This window comes from Nerophis lumbriciformis, linkage group LG11 (assembly GCF_033978685.3).
Source record: "Nerophis lumbriciformis linkage group LG11, RoL_Nlum_v2.1, whole genome shotgun sequence".
In the NCBI taxonomy this organism is placed as follows: Eukaryota; Metazoa; Chordata; class Actinopteri; order Syngnathiformes; family Syngnathidae; genus Nerophis; species Nerophis lumbriciformis.
The window spans coordinates 24,687,594-24,704,265 of NC_084558.2; the positions used below are offsets into that span (position 1 = coordinate 24,687,594).

General features: G+C 38.3%; 1 protein-coding gene across 1 annotated transcript in view; it reads right to left on the reverse strand.

The window, feature by feature from the left end:
- Window positions 1–580: 580 nt before the first annotated feature.
- The window catches only part of LOC133610068 (transmembrane protein 238-like), a 46,756-nt gene continuing 30,664 nt past the window's right edge, over window positions 581–16,672 (reverse strand). The window contains exon 2 of the mRNA XM_061966130.2: window positions 581–1,528. The gene's annotated coding sequence lies outside the window, so the exon portion shown is untranslated. The remainder of the gene's footprint in view (window positions 1,529–16,672) is intronic.

The following is a 16,672-nucleotide window of genomic DNA, read 5'->3' on the forward strand; positions in this document are numbered from 1 at the left end:
ACAATTGTCCAATAGCTCTGAAGTTCTACAGACTACACATTTACTGATAGTTTGATGTACAGTATAGGCCAAAAGTTTGGACACACCTTCTCATTCAATGCGTTATCTTTATTTTCATGACTATTTACATTGTAGATTGTCACTGAAGGCATCAAAACTATGAATGAACACATGTGGAGTTATGTACTTAACAAAAAAGGTGAAATAACTGCAAACATGTTTTGTATTCTAGTTTCTCCAAAATAGCCACCCTTTGCTCTGATTACTTTTTCGCACACTCTTGGCATTTTCTCGAGCTTCAAGAGGTAGTCACCTGAAAAGGGTTTTCACTTCCCAGGTGTACTTGAAGCTCATATAGAGAATGCCAGGAGTGTACAAAGCAGTAATCAGAGCAATTTTGAAGAGGCTATTTTGAAGAAACTAGAATATAAAACATGTTTTCAGATATTTCACCTTTTTTTGTCAAGTACGTAACTCCACATGTGTTCATTCATAGTTGTGATGCCTTCAGTGACAATCTACAATGTAAATAGTCATGAAAATAAAGAAAACGCATTGACTGAGGTGAAGGCGTGTCCAAACCTTTGGCCTGTACTGTATGTGTATATCTGTAACTAGGGTGTCCTGTGGGTCTGGACAAATAAGCAAACACAAAATTACTCAATTGTTAATGAAATACAATTTGCATTATGTTTTTAATGTGTAGTGTATATTATATCTGCAGACTTTAGGGACACCCTGCAGAAGTATACATTTATTAGAAAAAATAAACAAGAGCGCACACAGATATTACATCATGCATTCTATTTTCATTAAAACATCTCTAAACAGCACACACCAGATATTTTAAGGTTTTTTTTTTGTAAAAAGTACATTGGTTGGTAAATTCATTCATTCCCTGACGCCGTATGAGTTTGCGCTAGATATCGAGTTGCCAGCTTGGCATTTTAGCCTAGCCTGGCCAAGCACTCTCATTTGGTGGACCCCAGGTTTGTTTGTTAGAGAATACAAATATTGCTGAGGAATGGAAGAATAGTGGTGCCAACCTTTAAGAACAAGGGTGATTAAGAGTTGTGGCAAGGTTCAAGCAGTTGATTTTGTCATTCCAATAAAACACACACAACTGTAGCATCCAGCATATTATACAGGCCTACTACGTTATTGTATTTTAATGTTGGTCATTATGGTGGTACTCGGATTCCCAAGTGTTTTCTGAGGTGGTACCTGGTGAAACAGTTTGAGAACCACTGAGGTAGTTAAACAGTTCTTAGTGTGCACAGTAATAACGATGCAGGTGTCCATGCCTCTTCCTTTAAAGTTGTGTGTTGTTGTTGTTTGGCAGTATCACGATTGTGGGGAGGAAACTATTCCCAAGGCTCTGGATGCTACAAACAGACACAAAGCAAACTGTCTCTGTGCTGGGTGTTTGGTGTCATTCCTGATGCAAGTGGCCCTCTTCCGACATCTGGGAGCAAATATGTCTGTGGCGCAGCCTCCACCACCCTGTGCAGAGCAGTCTTTTCTGCAACTACACAAACATAAAACAGATGAGACACACAATAAAGTTTTAGGTTGTTAGAATAATTATGTATATATTATCATCATAACTTTATGCTTAAGGGCCATACTATAAAGTATTGTCAATTTGTGCAGAGCTAGCAATCCAAAAGATTGCTAGCCTCGTTATCAGTGTTGTGTGCAGACTCGGCCTGCTGGAAGCCAAGGCCGAATATTTGGTTCCAAGACCAGACAAAGCAGAGAAGAGACTGGGCGATATCACCAAGAGTCAACATATTTGCATTTTTGTATTATCATATATTGTGTCTTACTGGAGTTGTCGAGATTACCCCCTTCCCTCAGTCACCGTGATGTAATAGGGCCATTTCCTAATAAATGGAGGAGGCGCACGGGCTTTTCTTTAGAACGTAGTTTGGATCTGTAACTAGAGTACAGCCCAAAACACGTGTCTCCTCATGAGCTAAATTGAACTCCGTCTCTGATTCATTCCTTGCTTCTTGTCTGATTAGTAGATGTCAACAGTGTTTGCACCTGACATCTCTTTGGTCCTTCGAGCCGGATCCCAACACGTCTGACGATTCCAGCCTGGTGAGTAAAACCAGAAGACCATGGCACCCACATCTCCCATTGAGGAGCTGCTTTTTCTGCACCCTGGCTGGATCTGACGACTGACGGGGAACCGAGGACAAGAGGAAGGAACGCAGATTTCAGTGAGTACGTTTTGAATTACAAAGGAAAAATAGCGTGTGACTGAGGGTTACGACGCATAGAAGAAGAAAAAAAAAGCGTGTAACTAAGGGTTACGACGCATACAAAAAGCGTGTGACTAAGGGTTACGACGCAAAAACAAACCCTGTAAATCCTAGGCTCTAACAGGTAAAAAGGCCTACAAATCAGAAGGACGTCGGAGTCCGCAAAGAATGAAACTTCCGTAAGATTCAACATTGAAAATAAACCAAATTAAGGACATCGGAGTCCACGTAAAAACCGACAATTCTAAAACAGAAGAGGCCATATAAGGACGTCGGAGTCCACAAGTACTGAAACTTCCGTAAAACAAGTGTGAAAGGTATGAACGTGAGAGTGTGTGGGAGTTATCGCCACTAGGCGATCACTCCATACTAAAGTTGTGAGAAGTAATAGTGGGTTATTGTGGAGGCATCAGGCAAGACATCTCCACTGGGGGAAAAACCTCCAGTGGAAGTGACGTGTACCACAATAATAAATTGAACCACTATCTTACAACAAAGACAAAAGTAATCCTTATAAGTTCGGCTCTGTAAAGTACGACGGATTACTCCAAATTCTCAAAATGGAAAGAGGGACCCAAAGAAACGCAGATCTGATATGGTCTATTACAATCTATTATAACCAAAATAGGAGAAAACAACAACGGCAGCGGTTACACCCTACTGCATGTTGGCGTTGTGGCAGAGAAGGACATTTAGCACGAGACTGTCCTGAAAAAAAACCAAAACGTAGATCAGCGTTAAACAAATTCTAATCAGAGGACATACTAAGTTATGAGAACTTAACAGACAGCAAGTAAACCAGAAATAATAATTGAAATAAATAACAAAGAAAGCAAATTTCTATGTGACACTGAAGCATGTAGAATTACATGTAGAGAATAAAACTAAATGGAAATAAATGTCTGCAAGATAAGAAGTCTGTCCAGTGTTTACAAGGACGAGACGTCATGAACTGTGCTCGGATTAGTAATAGATAGATAGCACTCTATTGATTCCTTCAGGAGAGTTCCCTCAGGAAAATTTAAATCCCAGCAGCAGTGTACAAAATTGAGATTGAGTTTAAAAAGTAAAAGTAAATAATGGGGGTATAAATGGAAACAAAATAGAAAAATATTATAATAGAATAAAAATAAAAAGCAACAATGAGAATGAAAATATAACAGTAAAATAAGAATATCACAAGAGAAACTAGGCATTAATGACCATGTTATGAAAAAGTATTGCACTGTTATTGTTTTGCATCCCCTGTCATCCTAGCTCCCCCAGAGAGGAGTTGTACAGTCTAATGGCGTGTGAGACAAAGGATTTTTTTTTTAGTCTAAATCATATCTAAAGTTTAAAATTCTAAAATTCAGGTTATGAAGGAGGAATGATTGTTAAGAGATAAATAAAGATGCATGACATTAAAAGGTTTTGGATTGCTGCTGACCATGTTGTATTTTATAAGACTGATTTATTCTGGATTGTTGTGTTTGTATTGTGAAAAGAGAGAGAGGGAGAAAGAGAGAGAGAGAGAGCAGGTGAAGGAAGATTGAGGGTGAAGAGAATGGATTGAGAAAATATGGAAAAAGAATGTTTATAACCTTACGTTACGTGAATGGTTTCTAGGAGAGGAGAACAGAAAATAGAAACATTGTATGAAGTGTAAGGAAGAGATGGATACAGGATGTTGTTTGTAAAGGAAAACGAAAGTGAAGAAAAGATGAGAAAGTGACAAATGAAGGTATTCACAAGTGGTAGGCTGTTGGTTGTGGTTCGCTGCAAGTTTGTGTATTTGTTTGTTTGGTAGTTTAAGTGAAATGGGAAGAAATCAATAGGAAGAATTAATGCAAAATGGAATAAACTAATGCGAACGAGAGATAATGGGGGATATTGAAATAAGATATGAAGAAAATGTAGATTGAAGATATACATGTATGTTTGGATATATAAATAGCGCTTTTATATATACAAATATATGTATATATATCTATAATTAAAATAATGGAACAAATAAAAACCTAGATTAATAACTATAATAAGAGTCGATATGTATAGCATGATAAAATTATATAAAATAAGTTACATGTTTAGAGGCTGAGGAAGAAAAAAAAAAGAGAGAAAAACGCTCTTCGAGTGTGTTCGCCTTATCTCTTAGAATGTGCACTCACGCACACACATAACCTTGTGTGTGTGTATGTGTGTGTGTGTGTGTGTGTGTGTGTGTGTGTGTGTGTGTGTGTGTGTGTGTGTGTGTGCGTGTGGCGCACCAGGAGTGCAAGTTAGAAAATAAATGTATTAAGTGTAAGTTTTAAGTTGTTTAACTTTAAAGTGTAGTCTAACATTCTTAGGTTAGAATATTTTTTAGACATTTGCAGTACACCATACATCTGGGTGGTGAGCTATGATAAGATAATGGCATAACATTAAATAAATAAAGAGGCATGGCAATCTCAACAGCTTTCAGTTAGCTATAGACTTTTGATAATATAATGCGAGTAACTATAACCATTACAACTGTTTGCTTTGAATATTGTTGAATAATAATTACAAATAAAACATATAAAGAATTGGAAGAATGTCTCTTCTGAGTTGTAAAATTATAGTTAATACACTTATAGACAGTTTTTAGTGGGTTTAAAATGTTACTTAAAATTACATGAAGTAATACGTATAACATTTGAATTAGGAATATTGATTTAGTGTTTATTAGGACAATAAATGCTGTAATTTTAAACATCATATGCAGGATTGGACACATTTCACAGTGATTGATATCAGTAATGCATTCTTCTCGATACCAATACATAAAGAAAGTAAATTTTGGTTTGCATTTACTTATAAAGGGAAAAGATACACCTATACAAGACTACCTCAAGGGTATGCGGAAAGTCAGACAATCTTTTCACAAGCAATGCATGCAAGCATGTCCAAATTTGAACCTTCAGGAGGAAAACAAAAGTCCTGATATACGTAGATGACATATTAGCATCACTGGATAGAGAAACCAGTAGAAAAGATACATTAGCGTTATTAAATCATCTACACAGTGAAGGACACAAAGTAAGCAAAACAAAAGTCCAATTATGCAAAACAGAAGTAAAATATCTAGGACATTCTCTAAACAAAGATGGACGCACTATTGTGGGAAGCAGAAAAACAGCAGTGCTGCAAGCACCAAAACTACAAACAAAGAAGCAAATTGTCATTTCTAGGATTAACTAATTACTGTAGAAGTTGGATACCAAATTACACAGAAATAGTAGCTCCTTTAAGTAAATTAATGTATGAAAAAGATCTAAAAATGTCAACACCAATAGAGTGGAATTTAGAAGCTGAAGCAGCATTCTGTGAAATAAAAATAGAATAGGATATGTGCGGTTGTTACAGCAACTGAAGTTTTGAAAGCTATCAAATGAGCATCAAATGACTCAATGCAAGCGGCACAACTAGTAACACTAAAGCAAGTAAATTAATAAGATCAAAATGTTACAATACACACAGATAGTCAATATGCATTCTCAACAGTGCACACATTTGCACAACACTGGCAAAATAGAGGAATGATAACGTCAACGGGAAACCTTGTAACACATGGAGAACTATTAAAAGTAATATTAAAAGCGGTACAGTTAGCAGCTAAAATAGCAATGTGCAAATGTGTGGCACACACCAACGGAACGGACGCAATATCTGTCACACGTGGGTTATGCAGCTTGCTGCGGTTCCTTCTTTCAATGCAAAAAGACGGCTCTGGACGAAGGTGTAAAGGTAGGATGGGATTTATTAACATAAATCATCCAACTACCAAAAACACAAACAACATAAGAAGAAAGGCGTGCCTAAAACACGTCAAGCTAAGACTAAAACAGAAGCTATGGCATGGAACAAGAAACTTAATTGGTACAAGCGTGACACAAACAGTGTGACATAAATAATGAAGCCAGGCTCACTGACTGGCAGAGGTAACTTAAATAATGCCTCTGATTGGTGCTCGGGAAGCAGGTGAGCGGGCGAGCACTAATCAGAGACAGGTGAACAAAATAAGTCGCCATGGTGACAAAAACAAACAAGGAAGCCTAAACGGGAACTAAAGAAGTCCAAAATTAACAGAACATAACTAAACAAAACATGATCCGGACCACGGATCATGACAATATCACGTTTGCGGACAAAACAGCAAAACAAACAGCAGAAGAAGAAATACAAGGTTTTAAACTACAAACTAGTGAAATGAATAATGATATACTAAAAGACATGCAACAACAAAGTACTCCAAAAGAAAAAGATAAATGGAAAGATAAACCAAAAAAAAAAGAACAAAAACAAAAAACGGAGCCACGTTGAACAAAGACGACATCTATGTATGTCCAGACAATAAACGAATTTTACCAAAAAAATCTGTATAAGTGGGCAGCAGTATTGAGCCATGGTTGTACTCATGTCTCAACAGGAGGGATGGTGACCCTTATACAGAAGTACTATACTACCTACAGCTTTTATTCTTATTCAAAAAATAAATAAAAATAAAAATTTGTAGGTCATGCATGACCTGTGCGAGGCCAATTCCCCAAACCAAAACACCCGTTCCAGCATCTATGCATGGATTTTATTGAACAAAATAGGAGTGAAGAAAAACAGTGTTGTCTGGTCATAGTAGATGCATTTTCAAAGTGGGTAGAAATATTTTTTAAAGGAAAAGCAGATGTGCTAACAGTAGTAAAAGCATTATGCAAAGATATAATACCAAGATAGGGTATAACTAAATCTATACATGACAATGGACCTCAATTTGTAAATCAATTAATCAAGAATAAGAAGCTATTTAACCAACAGGAAGCAATATGTGAAGATGGGTGAAAATATGTCAACACGGCTAGATATATCTTGTGGTGTACCCCAGGGATCAATACTGGGACCAAGATTGTTTAATATTTATACAAACGACATTTGTAAAGCTACAAAGGACTTAAAGTTAGTTTTATTTGCAGACGACACAACTGCTTTCTGTTCAGGAGAGAACACACAGAAGATAATACAAATAACAGAATAAATGAACAAATTTAAAAAAATGGTTTGACTCTTTGAATCTCAGTAAAACTAAAATAATGCTATTTGGTAACAGTAGAAAAGAGCATCAAACACGAATACAAATAGACAGAGTAGATATTGAAAGGGTAAAAGAAACAAGATTTTGGAGAGTATAAATAGATGATCAAATGAACTGGAAATCTTATATACAAAACATACAACATAAGGTGGAAAAAAAAACATTTCAATAATGAATAAAGCAAAATACGTCCTGGGCCAAAACTCACTTCATATTCTCTACTGCTCGCTCGTGTTAAACTTAAAAGGATTCCCACCACGGGAACAGACTGGCCAAATTACTGGTGTTACCTCACAGGACATCCAATACGGGGGAACTGGACACTCTGGTCACTACATATATTATACTGTAGTATAGATTATATGTATTATTCTACTTATTTTGTGTCTGGTTTTGTATTTGTTTTGTATCCCGTGAGGTGTATATTATTTTTTGTTATATTTGGATGCATTTGTTTGGTTTGTAAGCTTGTGAATCTGGGCTATCCATTAAGTAAGACTACTTATTATGTTGAAGGGGGCAGGAAATATAAGATTCTCTTTATCCTGTTCCTTCTCAAGCATAGGTGTGTAAATATGTGTTCAGTTGCCAAAGTTTTGAATTGTCTATTGATAATGAATGAATGAATTACTGGCCCCGGGAGATAGTGAAGAAGCTAAATTTTTTAAAAGTCAAATAACTCTGAAACATTAAGGCCCAAATCTAGTGTTAACCATATCACTCCCTGATGGACAAAATAGACCACCCAATTCCACACTGTTCAACACGTCCAGATGGGGTTTCCAATTATGGGCATGGTCAAGTGGACTAGACCCATATTTCCTGGTCATTGTTTGCATAAATCAAACCATGCGCAACACCGAATAACCCAGAGTGTTCTAAACGCGCTGGAAGTCACAGTTGTAAGCGTACCATTTGATGATGTGGATAAATGTTCAAAGTAACAACTGGTGTGTAATAATTGGTTCCTCCTTTGGCTGTTAATTGGTTACTCATGGCAAAAAGGTTTAATTGAAGTAATCTGCGAAACAACTCCTGAATGGAATTGCACTACATGGGACAAAATCTAGCCTGTAACAAAAGAAACAAAGCAGAAACCAATATTTGATAAACATGTGACAAAAGCTAATTACACCTGCATTAACATACTAGGCTCTGGACAACAGTTAGGAAACTTATCGTCAGACAACTGCTTACACATAGTAAATGTATCAATATTTGTACAAAAATTGTTAACACGTCTGAACAGTTTGATATCCGAACATTGGAAAAGAACTACACGTGATGTAAACTGGCAAAGTGTTGGAGATCCAACTTATATCGATACAATAGGTGTCCCCAGAGGTGTACCTGACGAGTACAAATTGGTAAATCAAGTTGCAGCTGGATTCGAATCATCCGTCTGCTGGTGGTGTACGATTAACAAGAATGTTGACAGAATAAACTACGTCCACTACAACGTACAGAGATTAGGAAATTGGACAAAGGCCGGACTTGAAGTCGTCACTGATCAACTCGCCGCAACCTCCCTTAAGGCCTTTCAAAACCGTATGGCGCCAGACATGTTGTTAGCGGAAAAAGGAGATGTGTGCGCAATATTGGGTGAACAGTGTTGTACTTCATTCCAAAATACACTGATGCAGAAGATAGCCTGACCAGAGCACTGGAAGGCCTTCGCACCCTCAACGGTAAAATGGAAGAGCACTCACCTATGTGGGATGGATGGTTGAATGTGTTCGGCAAATACAAGTCCTTGCTATCATCAATTCTAGTATCTATGGCTGTGTTTGCAGCAAAACTGACGTTGTGTGGATGTAGTTGTATTCCGTGTCTGGGTTCTCTGCTTAACCGTCTGATTACCACAGCGATTAGCCCAGCAGATGATAGAACTGTTCAGATGCACCTTCTGGCGGACGACAAGAAAGATGAATCTGATGACGAGGATACCTACCTGGACGGTGTTCCTGATCTGTTTCCAGACCCTGGTGACTATATATATATAAAAATAGGATGATGTTGAACTCTGAGTATAAACATAACTTGGCCCTAAAGAAATGAACTATTAACTGAAAATCGCAAGAAGAAGTTATTGGGGATAAGAAGATTCTGGGGAAGTTATGTGATAAACAGGAGGGAAATGTTAGAATAATTATGTATATATTATCATCATAACTTTATGCTTAAGGGCCATACTATAAAGTATTGTCAATTTGTGCAGAGCTAGCAATCCAAAAGATTGCTAGCCTCGTTATCAGTGTTGTGTGCAGACTCGGCCTGCTGGAAGCCAAGGCCGAATATTTGGTTCCAAGACCAGACAAAGCAGAGAAGAGACTGGGCGATATCACCAAGAGTCAACATATTTGCATTTTTGTATTATCATATATTGTGTCTTACTGGAGTTGTCGAGATTACCCCCTTCCCTCAGTCACCGTGATGTAATAGGGCCATTTCCTAATAAATGGAGGAGGCGCACGGGCTTTTCTTTAGAACGTAGTTTGGATCTGTAACTAGAGTACAGCCCAAAACACGTGTCTCCTCATGAGCTAAATTGAACTCCGTCTCTGATTCATTCCTTGCTTCTTGTCTGATTAGTAGATGTCAACAGTGTTTGCACCTGACAAGGTAGACATTGGTGTCTTGGTGGAGAAGGACAGAAGGTTTGTCTTTTAGAAAAAAATGTATGATAGATTGTCGAGATTGGAGCTCACAGCATGAGGAAATCTAGGCTGACATGGAATTATGCCAGCGTTTTACAGGACAACAGTGAAGTTTGCTGCAAGTGTCACAGATTCCAGGTTCCAAGTGGAGGTTAGACTGCATCAATGATCTGTCCTGAGCCCCTTTTTGTTTTTCAATGGGGATGGACAGATAAGATCAGACAGAAAACTGTAAATACAATGATGGTCCAACAGACAATTATGATGACTTAAAGGGGTCATATAGTGATTTTTCAACTACATCAAACTAGTGTACCAAAATATTGGTACTGGTACCAGTACCAAAATGTATTTCGATACTTTTCGGTACTTTTTGATGCTTTTCTAAATAAAAGGGACCACAAAAAATTGCATTATTGGCTTTATTTTAACAAAAAATCTTCCGGTACATTAAAAATATGTTTCTTATTGCAAGTTTGTCCTTAAATAAACTAGTGAACATACAAGACAACTTGTCTTTTAGTAGTAAGTAAGAAAACAAAGGCTCCTAAATTAGCTGCTGACATATGCAGTCACATATTGTGTCATTTTCCATTCTATTATTTTGTCAACATTATTAAGGACAAGTGGTAGAAAATGAATTATAAATCTATTTGTTCATTTACTGTTAATATCTGCTTACTTTCTCTTTTAACATGCTCTATCTACACTTCTGTTAAAATGTAATAATCACTTATTCTTCTGTTGTTTGGATGCTTTACATTAGTTTTGGACAATACCACAAATTTGGGTATCCATTCGATACCAATTAGTTACAGCATCATACATTGGTCATATTCAAAGTCCTCATGTGTCCAGGGACACATTTCCTGAGTTTATAAACATAATATAACATTTTTTTAAATGAAAAAAGATTTTGTAATGCTAAAAAATATCAATGTAATCATAGTAGTATCGACGAGATACGCTCCTGTACTTGGTATCATTACAGTGGATGTTAGGTGTAGATCCACCAATGACGTTTGTTTACATTTTGACGCCGGTGAGCTACGGTGTGTAGTGAAGCATGTTTAGCTATTCCTCGTCCTGCAGGGATGATACTTGTAAGAAACTTACTTTATTTGTCACCATGGAGAAAAGGATTAGTGATTTAGAAGTAGCTACAACATCGCTAACGTATCATTACATTAGTCCGGGGGTCAGCAACCCGCGGCTCTCGAGCCGCATGCGGCTCTCTAGTGCCACCCTAGTGGCTCCCTGGAGCATTTTTCAAAAATGATTGAAAATGGAAAAAGATGGGGGAAAAATATTTTTTTTGTTTAAGTATTTTATTTGTTTGAGCACATACATGACACACACCTTCCCAATTGTTAGAAAGCCCACTGTTTAATATGTTTGTGTGTGTGCTTCACTGATGAGAGTATTTGGTGAACATCGTTTTGTCCTACTAATTTCGGCATTTGAACTCACCATAGTGTGGACTGTGACGCAACAGTTTGTTTACATGTAAAATCTTCTACTCCTTCTGTGTCTCATTTTGTCCACCAAAAGTTTCATGCTGTGCGTGAATGCACAAAGGTGAGATTTGTTGATGTTATTGACTTGTTGGAGTGCTAATCAGGCATATTTGGTCAGTGCATGACTGCAAGCTAATCAATGCTAACATGCTATTTAGACTAGCTGTATGTACATATTGCATCATTATGCCTCGTTTGTAGGTATATTTGAGCTCATTTAATATCCTTTACTTTTATCCTCTTTGTATATAATTTAGTTTTGCATGTCTCATGACACATTATCTGCATTTCTGATAGTTGTTTGTGTGCCATGTTGTTCCAGACCACAGCAAACTACCTAGCTTGCCAAATATTGTATTAAATCTATTGCCGTTTCCTTTAACTTGGACACACACATCTACACCTTTGGCCACTCTAAGGCAGTCATTTCCAGGAGTTATATCACCCTCTGAGAAGTTTTACTAATGTTTTCCAATGTAGTAAAAATGTGTAGAATAAATATTAAATTTTAACGTTTCTGTCAACGAATATTTGCTTCAGCCTGCTACACAGTAATTTTGATAGTAGGCTATTATAGCTAATATAGACACTTATGTCATGTGTTGCCTTTATTATAAGACTTATATACGGCATTTCATATTTTGCGGCTCCAGACAGATTTGTTTTTTGTATTTTTGGTCCGATATGGCTCTTTCAACATTTTGGGTTGCCGACCCCTGCATTAGTCAGTCTACTGCGATCGGGGATTTACCATTGTACCACTGTTGCCATAAATTGTAGATCTGTCTCGGCAATGAATTGTAATTTCGTGTAAATCCTTCTGTATATGCCCTCGGGCCGAGGCAGATTTCTTAGCATTCATGCTCTGTAGTGCTTCCATGTCCGGCTGCAACTCTCACTGGGCCTCACGTCTGAGAATCCTAGTAGGTACATTGTCATGAAAAACAAAGTAAAGCAGGTCCTTCTTATTTTGAGGAGGTTGGAAGTTTGTGTAATGACCTGTGCTGGTTATTGCAACCAATAACAGAGTATTTTAGTTTACCGGTCTCACTGTGGACATATTTTTGTTTGGACTAAAAACATGCTGCGTAAAATAAAAATTGCAGACTCGCTTGTACAGAAATATTTGCTGACGTCATAACGGCAAACTACGTCACAATCTTCTGAAAAATCCAAACAGCTCATTTAGAACTAGGCAAAATAGATTTATAAATATATCAGTCATGACACATGGTTTCGTAAAAAAATTGGGACATATGGGGATCTTACAGTAAACACACAAAACCAGGTGTCAACAGGTAAGAGAAGTTGGTGTTGATATAATATGACCCGCAAGGTGTCATCAAACTGTATAACGCCTCACTAGGAGGAAGGAAGACGGCGCTGGGCACAAGAACAATGTGCAATAATATGACTTTGATGATCATATCATACATTTTGTTCTCAGGTGTTTTTATAGCTTTGCTGTTTTTAAAAAAAATAATATTTCGTCATTCTATTTCATTTATACCTGTGTACTGTGATGCTTTTAATGGACAGGATTAGAAACGAGCAGATCAGAGGAACTGCCTACAATAAGACGTCTGGGAGACTAAGTCAGAGAGGCCAGACTGAGATGGTTTATCCAAGTGGGAATGAACGATTGAGATTATATTAGCAATTTATACTGGTCAGTATCTTGGAAGGTATCTATACTTTAAATCAAGTATGCATTTTAGATACTTATACAAGTTTGCACCTGCTTGGTTGGTAGATATTGTTTGTTTTGTTGACTGTAATGGACAAGCTTTGGTTAACCGATACACATAAAACTCTGCTTCATATCACCCGGCACTTGGTATAAGTACAACTTTTGATTTTGAATTATGAACACAGTTCGTATCACCTATTGTCAAATCATTAACAAATAGAGTAGGCTGCAGAAGGAAACCAAACATTGTGCTGACAAGCCACAAAGAATTCAATACATGTCACCATTGTCGCCACGGTGTCAAGTCAGTGTCATGTTCGCTTGGCCCACAAGGTGTGTGCGTGTACGTGTCTGTGTGTGCGTGTGTATGTACTGTATGTGTTTGTGTCTGTCTGTGTATGTGCGTGACCCAATAGCAGCTTGGCAACAAGTGGTGGAAGGACACATGAGGTGTAAGGTGGAAAATGCAGACCCCATGTTTACTTATTCCTTGTGATCTTTGAGCACCGCAGTTATGAATTAATAATGTAGAGCCGACATTCTAAAGTTACGATCATCATTGTGTGTGGCCTCTTGTTTAAACGGAAAAAAGAAATTGAAAAACACAAATGCATGCAAAACCATATTTAACCAATAAAATAAATACATTTAAAAATAAATGAATAAATATAAAAAAGATGATGAAAATCTATATATTATATACTACATATAACATACATATATGTTATATATGTATATATGTAGGTATATATACATATTAGAGATGCGCGGTTTGCGGACACAACCGCGGAGTCCGCGGATTATCCGCGGGTCGGGCGGTTGAAATAAAAAAAAAATTAGATTTTATCCGCGGGTCGGGTGGTTGAAATGAAAAAAAAAAAGATTTTAAATAGATTCAGGCGGGTGGCAGTTAAACCAATTCGGAAATATATATACATAGTTAAATGTTGTTACCCACATACGAAAAACGAGCAGCACTCTTTGAAACAGGCAATTATTTATCATCAGGCACCTGCAGCACGCCACAACAGAAGAAGAAAAAAAAAAAAAGATGGCAACGCCGGCAGCAAACGTGGTACGCGACAAACTAAAAAAGGGAATACTAAAGACCAGGGGAAAAAAAGGCCAGAAAAGTTCAGCGTGGACTCGTTTTTATGAGGTTAATCAGGATGATAGTAATTCTGGCTACATGATTTGCAAGAGCTGCGACGCTGTTTATGTCTACGACAGTCACAAAGCCGGGACATCTAACATGGTGCATCACATTTGTGCAAAACCCCGAATCTCCACAAACACCCTGAGCATGAGCAGTTTCGCCCGCCGTGATCCCAGAAGAGTGCCACAGGATGTTAAAACAAGGCTTACAGATGCATGTGTGAACGCAGCTGCCTGCAGCAGTTTGAGTGGCGCGAGCGCGCTTGGAGGTGCGCTCAGCGCGGCTCCCAGATGATTGCGCACTGGTGTGCGTCTGGGCCGTGACAGCGTGGCACGCATTGAATGTCTCTGCTGCATTGGATCAGTCTCCTTTCTTTAACAGGCAAAAGCTCTATAACCTCACTAATGCCTTGCATCGTCTATTTTAGATATATAACAACGAGTGGGTGCGGGCGGGTGCGGTTTTGATAAAATGTTAGTTCAGGTGGATGGCGGATGGGTGACGACTTTTGTGATGCGGTTGCGGATGAAATAATTGCCTATCCGCGCATCTCTAATACATATATTATATATATATATATACATATATATAAACCCAAATATATTAAAATATATGTAAATATATATATAAATACATTTAGAATATATACATACATGTATACATATATACACACATACACATATATACATACCCAAATATATATATACATACATGCACACACACGTATTTATATATACATTTAGAATATATACATACATATATACATACCCAAATATACACACACACACACACACACACACACACACACACACACACACACACACACACACACACACACACACACACACACACACACACACACACACACACACACACACACACACACACACACACACGTATATGCAACTGGTCCTTCCTGACTAATGATGATCAAGTCTGACAATATTGTTTTTTAATCAAGCTGAGTAACCATTTCGATGCTTTGCAGTTACAAGAATAGGACCCAACTCATAACACTACCTACCAAGACTTTACACAACCCCACCTAAAAGGAGTGGATACTTCTGAAACCAAAAGTCAAAGAAGTTTTTGTTTGATAACGTCACTTGTCACGGCATTATTGTGAGGATTTTGAATGGAATAGTTGAATTTATATTAATTTTAATGTTAAACATTTTCTTAAGGTTTTTTTGGTTACGAGTCTGTCACAGATTCAATAACACAGCCTCTGTATTCCATTGTTTATTATACTTGTATTACTTGTATATCTTTAACTATCCATCCATCCATCCATTTTCTACCGCATTTTCCACCTACTCAGTGGCCTAGTGGACCTACTCAGTGGCCTAGTGGTTAGAGTGTCCGCCCTGAGATCGGTAGGTTGTGAGTTCAAACCCCGGCCGAGTCATACTAAAGACTACAAAAATGGGACCCATTACCTCCCTGCTTGGCACTCAGCATCAAGGGTTGGAATTGGGGGTTAAATCACCAAAAATGATTCCCGGGCGCGGCCACCGCTGCTGCCCACTGCTCCCCTCACCTCCCAGGGGGTGATCAAGGGTGATGGGTCAAATGCAGAGAATAATTTCGCCACACCTAGTGTGTGTGTGACAATCATTGGTACTTTAACTTTAACTTTAACTTTGTCTCTTTCGGGGTCGCGGGGGGTGCTGGAGCCTATCTCAGCTGCATTCGGGCGGAAGGCGTCGTACACCCTGGACAACTAATAATCTAACAATCAATTAACTTAACAATATTAATTTAACAATTCAATAACTGTACCCGGGCGTCACGGTGGGAGAGGGGTTAGTGCATCTGCCTCACAATACGAAGGTCCTGAGTAGTCTTGGGTTCAATCCCGGGCTCGGGATCTTTCTGTGTGGAGTTTGCATGTTCTCCCCGTGACTGCGTGGGTTCCCTCCGGGTACTCCGGCTTCCTCCCACTTCCAAAGACATGCACCTGGGGATAGGTTGATTGGCAACACTAAATTGGCCCTAGTGTGTGGATGTGAGTGTGAATGTTGTCTGTCTATCTGTGTTGGCCCTGCGATGAGGTGGCGACTTGTCCAGGGTGTACCCCGCCTTCCGCCCGATTGTAGCTGAGATAGGCTCCAGCGCCCCCCACGACCTCAAAAAGGGAATAAGCGGTAGAAAATGGATGGATGGATGGATAACTGTACCCACTGGACATCTATTGCAGCCGGTCACCCTGGAAGGAGGGTTTCCCAACATCTGCGATCCCTTCTCAAGGTTTGTTCTTTTTTCCCATCTGGGATTTTTCAAATATTTCCTT